Here is an 8,429-nt window from a genome sequence, read left to right as displayed (position 1 = left end):
TAATAGCTGGGTCTCGGTGGGACGCTGCCTCCCTGATGAGGAGACAACGACAGCGCCCACAAGCCGTGTCTTTATTTTATAGCAGATGCCACGAGGCAAAGTAGGGGCATGATCACGTTATTTACAGCATTCTCGTGAGTTTCAACCTCACTCAACTACATGCACCCGAACTCTATCACAAGGCATGTGGGGCTACGTGTTTGGACCATAGGTTCAAGCTTACTACCACAGCCGTTGGCGATAATTGTGCTGGGAGGGCCCTGCCCTCCAGCTGGGACTTGCACGTGGCAATGAGAGGACCCTGGCCTTTCATTAGTCCGAGGCTTGAACCTGGTCAAAACAGTGTACCCGCGCCCCATATATCCCCCTTTACTTTTGTTTTTAAACACGCCTATTTATATTATCCAAAAAACTCTAAGCAAATTATTCAGCATCATCAAAACATCAAAACATATTCTGGCTATTAACAAAACTATAGACACAGTAATGTTAACAAGAGAGAACAAAACTCTGGCTAATACCAAAGCAATACCAATGCAAAACCAAACTACAAACATGTTAACGTTTTCAGGACATTCCACCCAGAGTCCTGAGATTTAGCTCCACCAGATTTTACAGAAAACTGGTAGTTCACCAACGCTAGCATAGCTTCCACTTGCTTTTCTAACATCTGCTTGGCCTCAGTCGCCATCTTCTTCAGCTGACTCCATGCTGATATCTCGCCGATGCAAAGATGTCGTTGATGCAAAACCAGTCCCCTGGATCAGGCTGTTTGGGCGGTTGACCTCGACACTGAGTCCGCACCAGTCCCAGTCAAATCAGCCCCGTCCACGCTGGGGAAGTCTGGTCCCTTCTCAGCTTCTTTCTTCAGCCGCTGCTGCATGGAAACGAAAAGCCCTCGGTCCTGCAGAGCTGGAGACTTCCAACTCTGAGTCTGGCGTCTCACACAGACCCAAAGTCCCAGGGAGCCATCTGGTCACACAAGCAAAGATAACCAAGGCCTAGAAACAATGCAACTGCTGCAAGAGCTTACAATCTAGGTCTAAAATAAAATTACTTCCTTAAACATCATCACCACAGCCATCTCCTGCTTTACAATGGCTTAAACAAAACCTAGGAGACTTCTACCTTATTTTGTACCTCCTAATTACTTCTTATTTTCTACCGCTTGCTTCTTGCCACTTGCTTTCTACTGCTTATTTTCGATTTCTACCGCTTATTTCTACTTATTTCTTACTTCTATAGTTTATTTCTTACCGCTTATTTCTACTGCTTATTTCCTACCGCTTAGACTTTTAAAATGCTTCAATTAAGCATTATTCCCATGTTTTACACGGGGCTAATTTTGCCACACTTCGGCTCCCTACCTTATTTTTGTTTTTTGGCCTTCTTACTTTTGCCTTTTAAGCTTAACTTCTTATTTTCTTACTTTTGTTTTTTAAGCTTACTCTCTGCGCGCGCCTTGGAGCCTCCTTTCACCTGACCACTTTTTAAATTCCCCTGAACTCAGGCCTGTTGCGATGCCACTTGTTACGGCCAAAACTCAGGCCCTGGTCCCAGAACTCAGTCCCTGGTCCGGCACCACTTGTGCCACGCCAGCACGACCAAGGGTGATCCCGAGTGGGGGGGTGAAAGGATTAAGGAAAGACAGACAAGAGAATAATAGCTGTGTCTCAGTGGGACGCTGTCTCCCTGATGAGGAGACAACAACAGCGCCCACAAGCCGTGTCTTTATTTTATAGCAGATGCCACGAGGCAAAGTAGGGGCGTGATCACGTTGTTTACAGCATTCTCGTGAGTTTCAACCTCACTCAACTACATGCACCCGAACCCTATCACAAGGCATGTGGGGCTACGTGTTTGGACCATAGGTTCAAGCTTACTACCACAGGCGTTGGCTATAATTGTGCTGGGAGGGCCCTGCCCTCCAGCTGGGACTTGCACGTGGCAATGAGAGGACCCTGGCCTTTCATTAGTCCGAGGCTTGAACCTGGCCAAAACACTGTACCTGTGCCCCATACACTCCTACAATTTGGCTTAGCAAGGATGTGAACTTCCTATCCTATATAATAAAAACATAATATGCAAATCAACCGAACAGAGGAATGACTGGTTGGCGGGGGGCAGTGATGACCAGCGGCAGGGGAGGGGTGATCGAGGGGTCAGGGCTGGCCAGCACTGTCCCCTTATCGGCCGGCCCACCCGCTCGGTCACCTCTTGCAGAGAGAGGCCAGACTGCGGCTTAGGCTATCACGGGGAGCGGGCCTAAGCCATCAGTTGGACATCCCCTGAGGGCTCCCAGACTGCGAGAGGGCCAGGCTGAGGGGCCCCCGAGTGCATGAATTTTCATGCACCGGGCTTCTAGTCCTATATAATAAAAGCCTAATATGCTAAGTGTCCCGTCGTCTGGTCGTCCGTTCAACCAATCAAAGCGCAATATGCTAATGATATGCTAAGACCACTCAACCGCTCGCTATGATGTGCACTGACCACCAGGGGGAAGATGCTCTAACCCAGCCGTGGGCAAACTACGGCCCTCAGGCCGGATCCGGCCCGTTTGAAATGAATAAAACTAAAAAAAGAAAAGACCATACCCTTTTATGTAATGATGTTTACTTTGAATTTATATTAGTTCACATAAACACTCCATTCATGCTTTTGTTCCGGCCCTCTGGTCCAGTTTAAGAACCCATTGTGGCCCTCGAGTCAAAAAGTTTGCCCACCCCTGCTCTAACCCGTAAGTGAGCTTGCTGCTGGGGTTTGGCCGATTGACACTGAGTGAGATGGGCCGGACATGCCCTGAAGCCCTCCCACAGTCCCTCCCTGGCTGGCCAACCTCCCACATCCTTACCCGGCCCCAATCATGCACTGATGGGGTCCCTCGACCTGGCCACACAACAGAAACAAAAAAGCAGAGCTAACATTTGGGCAGCTTAAAAATGGAAGGTATCCATGACTAGTTTGTCTTAGCCTGGGAGGCACACAACCAACAGATGACTGCAATGAGATGACCAATTAGTAAAAAGAGTTTTTGACCATTTCCCCCCACCCGCCTCAATCCTTCCTCCAGGTCCCAACTGAAGTAGTTTAAATTAGGGAGAGAGAGTGCTTTCTATGACAGGACAGAATGCACCTGTTCCCCAAAGTCCCACTGCTGAAACCTGGTTGGTGCTGAGGGGAAGAAGGACCTTAAAACTTGATGTGCAATTGAAGTTTTAAAGTGGACTATACTCGTGTGGACCCTGAGAAAGAGGATATCTACCAAATGGGCTCCTGGTGGCTGAACTGGGATCAAATTAAAAAACAAACAAACAGCCCTAGCCTGTTTGCCTCAGTGGATAGAGGGTTGGCCTGGGGACTGAAGGGTCCCAGGTTTGATTCCAGTCAAGGGCACATGACCAGGTTGTGGGCTCGACCCCCCAGTAGGGGGCGTGCAGGAGGCAGCCGATCGATGATTCTCTCATTGATGTTTCTTTGTGATTTGTTCTGTGGTAGGTGCTATGATAAGGTGCTCTCGCTCCCTCTCTGAAATCAATAAAAATATTAAAGCAAAAACAAACAAACCACACAACAGAAACAAAAAAGCAGAGCTTAGCAGCCATTTCTACACAGAGACCTCTCCTATAAAATGCAGTTCGGGGAGAAGCGTGCACTGAACCACCTGCCTCTGCACAAGTGCCCGCCCGCACTGTGATTCTGCCATCGGAGGCAGCCCTTATTAAGTTCCTGGAATCCTATTTCAACCCATAGGACTGAGGTTTCCCGATCTAACTGGAATAGTGCAGCTAACATCAGCTTCTTTACTGACCAATCAGAGCAACTGCATTCTGACCAATTAGAACAATGCCCTTTGGACCAATCAAACTGCAAGGACTTAGAGCCCTTATTTTCATGAAGATAGAGTCTATCTGATAGACCAATCAGGGATCAACTTGGGCAGGGACTTCTGTCTATACGTCAGCTCCTCTCTGGCTCTAAAAGTGCACTTTCTCTTTTCACTATAGACTGGAGACTGCATTTCCCTGACGAGAGCTGAACCGCCAAAGACGTAACAATAACGATATCTCTACAGAGCAGAGAAGACCAGACCAAACTGGCATATAGAGATGCGCAGAGCTAGTCAGGGTAGCATGGCCCCAGGGCCTCCTAACAGCAGTGCTGTGTTCATAGCTGTGTTGTATCACCATTGAGATGTTGCACAGCCATGCTATTTTCACAGTCATGCTGTGTCACAACTGAGTTGCTTGCACTGAAAAAAGTTTCCTTCTTCACCTCACCCCAAACTGGGATTCCTGTTGGTGTTGAATTGATGTGGTTGACACTGGTCTAGACTTTTTTGTTGTTGTTAATCCTCACTTGAGGATATTTTTCCATTGATTTCTGGGGTGGGGGGAGACAAAGAGAGAAACATTGATGTGAGAGAGGCACATCGATTGGTTGCCTCCCACACATGCCCTGACTAGGGCCAGGGATCAAGCCTGCAACCTAGGTACATGTCCTTGACCAGAATCGAACCCAGGACCCTTCAGTCCACAGCCAATGCTCTATCTACTGAGCCAAACCGGTAGGGCTGGTCTCGACTTTTAATAACTAAATGAACAGAAAGCTATAGAATCTGTCAGAGCTGAAAAGGGAGAGCTGAGAGTATGGTGAAAGACACTGATTAAACCATGTCAAGATTGTGTGAGCAGAGTTCAGAATGTTTATTAAGTTGTTTCTATCCGTAAAAAGCCTTTGAGGTAAGAGGCAGCCTGGTATAGTAAAGGAACAGGTAGTATTTGAAGATGGTTGGAACACAGAGTGAGAGCAAGTTGGAGGAGTGGGAAGAGGCCAGGTGATGGAAGCCTTGTTAAGGTGTTTGTACTTTATTCTGGAGGCAAAAGGAAGCCATATGTCTAAACCAAATTTGCATTTTAGAATGATCTAACGGGGGTAGGATGGAAACTGGAGACAGGGAAACCACTTAAGCAAGAGGTGATGATCTGTGAATGGCAGTAGGGATGAAGATAAGTGGTCAGATTATAAATATGCAGAAAGAGAACAATCAGGAATTGCTGATAGAGGAAAAGCCAACCAAGTTTCTCTTTCCAGCTGACCCCAGAAATGCTGCCCTGTTTCTAGTTCCTGCTCTCAGTTCAGCAGGTGCTGGACCAATGGCCAGGTCAGCCTTGGTTCTCTGGGGCCTGGTGCTGCGGGTGCTGCCGCCCCCTGTGGGTACCAGCAGCACTCTTTTCGCAGCTTCAGCAGGCAGGCTGTGCCTCACTGTGTCATCCGTTTCACAGGTGAGGAGACCCAGGTCCTGACGCTTAACACATTGCGGACCAGTAGTTTTGTTGCTAGCTTTACCCAGTGGCCAGGTAAGTTTCTATTGAATGAGTACAAAAAACGTTCTACAGAAATGTTAAAGGCCTGCTTTAAAATGAAATACCCATTGCATTTTGAAGTTATTCATTACATGTTCCTACAAGCTAATATCTTCTTAAAGTGTGATACTTTGTAAAACACTGTGTAATATGAAGTGGAACTAAACAAAGCTGGCAAATGTAACGCGTTTCTCTTCTCTTACCGTTCCTTTTGCATACTCTGCACACTTTCGTAGGATATTTCTTTTTATCTGAAGATGGAATTTGCACAGGGATGTGCTGCTTCATGTTGCCTGATAATCTTTGTGGATGATCTTTCTGAGGAGCTCTCGTACTTCTAACATGTGATGGATCAGGATTGCTAAATTCTGGATCTGCTGATTTATCTACTTCGGATGAGATCCACTCTGTTGCTACAGTTAAAAGAAAGTCTTTGTATCTTACTTGGCTTCCTGGATTGAGCGCTTGATAAATCCTGAATGAATTGAATAGTCCACAATTAATCAGGTAAAGCACTACTTTCTTCGTCCATTTTATTGGTTTTCTAAGGATACTACATGTTGAAAGATATTGGCCGGCAAGATCAACACCTTGTACATAGTTATTATACTGCACAATGGAAACTGGTTTCTTTATTTCCTCTCCAGTATGCCAATTTGTCTTTTCTGTTTCACAAGAGGAAGCATTGTGGATAGTTGAAATAATTCGGACTTCTCTTTTACCCTTCCAAATCAATAATAAAATGTCACCTTTTCTTCGGAAGGCTATTTCACCTCTTTGAAGCGTAGATGCTTCATCTTTCAAACATTTTGGCAAGCCTCTTGTTCGAATTGTTCCGCAAACTCTTGTTTTATGTAGTAATAAAGTTTCTGCAATTGAAATGCTACTGTAATAGTTACCTTGGTATATATGATGCCCCAAATCCAGATACGGCCGAAGCAGTGACAGAATAGACTCATTCAATTTCTTCCCTTCACCTGTGTAAATTTCCATATTGCAAATATACCCAGTCTTGCTCTCACATACCATTCTTACAAGTAAACCATATTTAATAATTTTAGCTGGGTTGTAAGTCTGAAATAGAAGACGTCCCCTCCATGGAATCATGCCTTCATCTAATGATAACTCTCGCATAGGTTTGTATAGTGTTTGAAATTTACTAATAAAGTGGTCGAGTACAGATTGAATTTTAAATAGCCTGGATGAAGATTTAGTCATGTTTGCATTGTCACTGAAATGCCAATAAGTCCAGATTTGTTCAAAACGATTTCGACTCATCGTCTGAGGAAATATTGGGACCGCTAGAACTGGATTTGTAGACCAATATTCTTTCCAAGTATCCTTTCGAGTACGCCCCATTAGCACTATAAGTCCTAAAAATTTTTTCATATCTGTTGGAGTAACAGGAGACCACTTTTTTGTTTTTGAAACTTTGTGCTTTCCCAAATTTTGGTTATAATATATGTTCGATTGATGACAAAATAGTTCAAACAGATGGTTGTCAAAAATCAAGTTGGTGACTTCAATGATGTTCTTACAATCAGATGGTAGTACTGTAACCCCAGAATTACCTTCAAATTTTTCCAAATTAGGCTGAAAGTCCTCTTTTGACCAATCATTATTTTGGCAACCAAGACGCAAATTACACTCAAAATCATGTGTGGAATTGTTCAAATTTTCAGGTTCGGAATCACTTGAAATTACTATTGTCTGCCTTTTTGAAGGAATAACTGTATCATTGCCACTGTTGAAGCTTTCATCACTTTCACTTGGAATATCTGATAAATTGTCAGCAAATATATCCAGAATTTTATCATGTTCTTCGTCACTATCCATGGTTACTGAGCACTTTAAAAATATCAAATTGATATAAAAAACAGTTATTTTTATTACTAACGACAAGGGGTTAATCACTTTTAATTCCTTTGGTAATTTTTAACTTCAGCAAATGCGTTTTCCATTGCACTGTTTCCAAATGACAATGAAAAGCCGAGAATTCTCGTGATTGGCCACAAGTCTTAGAAGAGAAACCGCGAGAATTCTCGTGCTCCGTCCGCAATTTAAGTGACCTGCTCAATCTCCCACAGCTGCTTGGTTAAAGGGCCATTACCCCAAATACAATGCCTTGAACACAGCAATGTAAACTAGGGCCCGGCGACCGGGGGTCTCGGTCTTTCTCAAGGTGAGCGCGTGCTCCACGGCAGAGGTCCACCTGGAGAAAGTGGGCCCACCCAGGGCGTGGAGAAGTGCATTATACCTAAAGTTCAAGGCCATGGGGGGGCGGGGGCGTGCGCATGCGTCACAGGTCGGCCATGGAAAGCGGGGAAGAAGCCCGACGGGTGGGTGGGCTCTCCACCCGCTGCCAGTGCACCTTCCGTTGGTGGAACCTATGCCATGCAGACCCTTCCCCCGGCCTGGGACCAATGCCTCACCGTCTCGCAGCGAGAACTGCACCGTTGGAGTCTCCGAGGAGCAAAGGGAACGAAGCACAGACCGGAAGCGCCCACCCTTCCCGGGGCCTTTCCGGGGCAGAGGACCTTGGCAAAAGCTCATTGGCTAGTGGAGACCGGAAGAGGCTGGGTTTGGCTGCGCGCGGGGCACTATGGGTGTTGTGGTTTGCGTCTGTGGTGAGCACTTTACAGACTGCTTGGAGGCCAGCGGAGCAGCTGCCTGCAGGGGAGAAGCGGGTGTGAGGCAGCTGCGTCCCCGTGGCTCTGTTTTGCTATTTCTGATTCCGGCGAGACCTCACTCTTTGAGTCTTGCTTTCGAAGACCTTCATTTCGTCCCGTATCTTAGGCTTTCCTCTGTATAACTCCCCTTCTCACCTATAGACCCTTCGTTACTAGTATTCTTCCTAGCTGGCTTCGCCTGGTCTTAGGTCCCTCTTCTCCGCAAACGTACACAGGTCTCTGAGATCTCCGCCCTTCTGTCGCTCCTGTGTGCCTTTTCCTGTCGCTGCCCTAGACAGAACTCCTCTAACATTCTGCCCCAGCCTAGGAATCATGCCAGGGGCCCAGGAAAAAGGATCCCACAGCAAACGTTTGCAGGCACAAGCAGATCCCACGC

The 8,429-nt window shown here is 46.2% G+C and overlaps 1 long non-coding RNA gene across 1 annotated transcript; it reads right to left on the bottom strand.

Moving 5' to 3' along the window:
- On the bottom strand, window positions 1–7,879 carry LOC138995525 (uncharacterized). Its single transcript, XR_011468641.1, has 2 exons — window positions 7,796–7,879; window positions 1–7,211 (listed from the first exon to the last, which is right to left on the bottom strand). It is a non-coding gene; the product is annotated as an uncharacterized lncRNA (long non-coding RNA).
- Window positions 7,880–8,429: the final 550 nt, after the last annotated feature.

The sequence above is a fragment of the Myotis yumanensis genome, unplaced genomic scaffold (assembly GCF_028538775.1).
Source record: "Myotis yumanensis isolate MYYU_CA2020_CCGP unplaced genomic scaffold, mMyoYum1.0.hap1 SCAF_17, whole genome shotgun sequence".
Lineage (NCBI taxonomy): Eukaryota > Metazoa > Chordata > Mammalia > Chiroptera > Vespertilionidae > Myotis > Myotis yumanensis.
The sequence above is the reverse complement of the archived record's forward strand: the minus strand, read 5'-3'. Positions and strand labels throughout refer to the sequence as shown.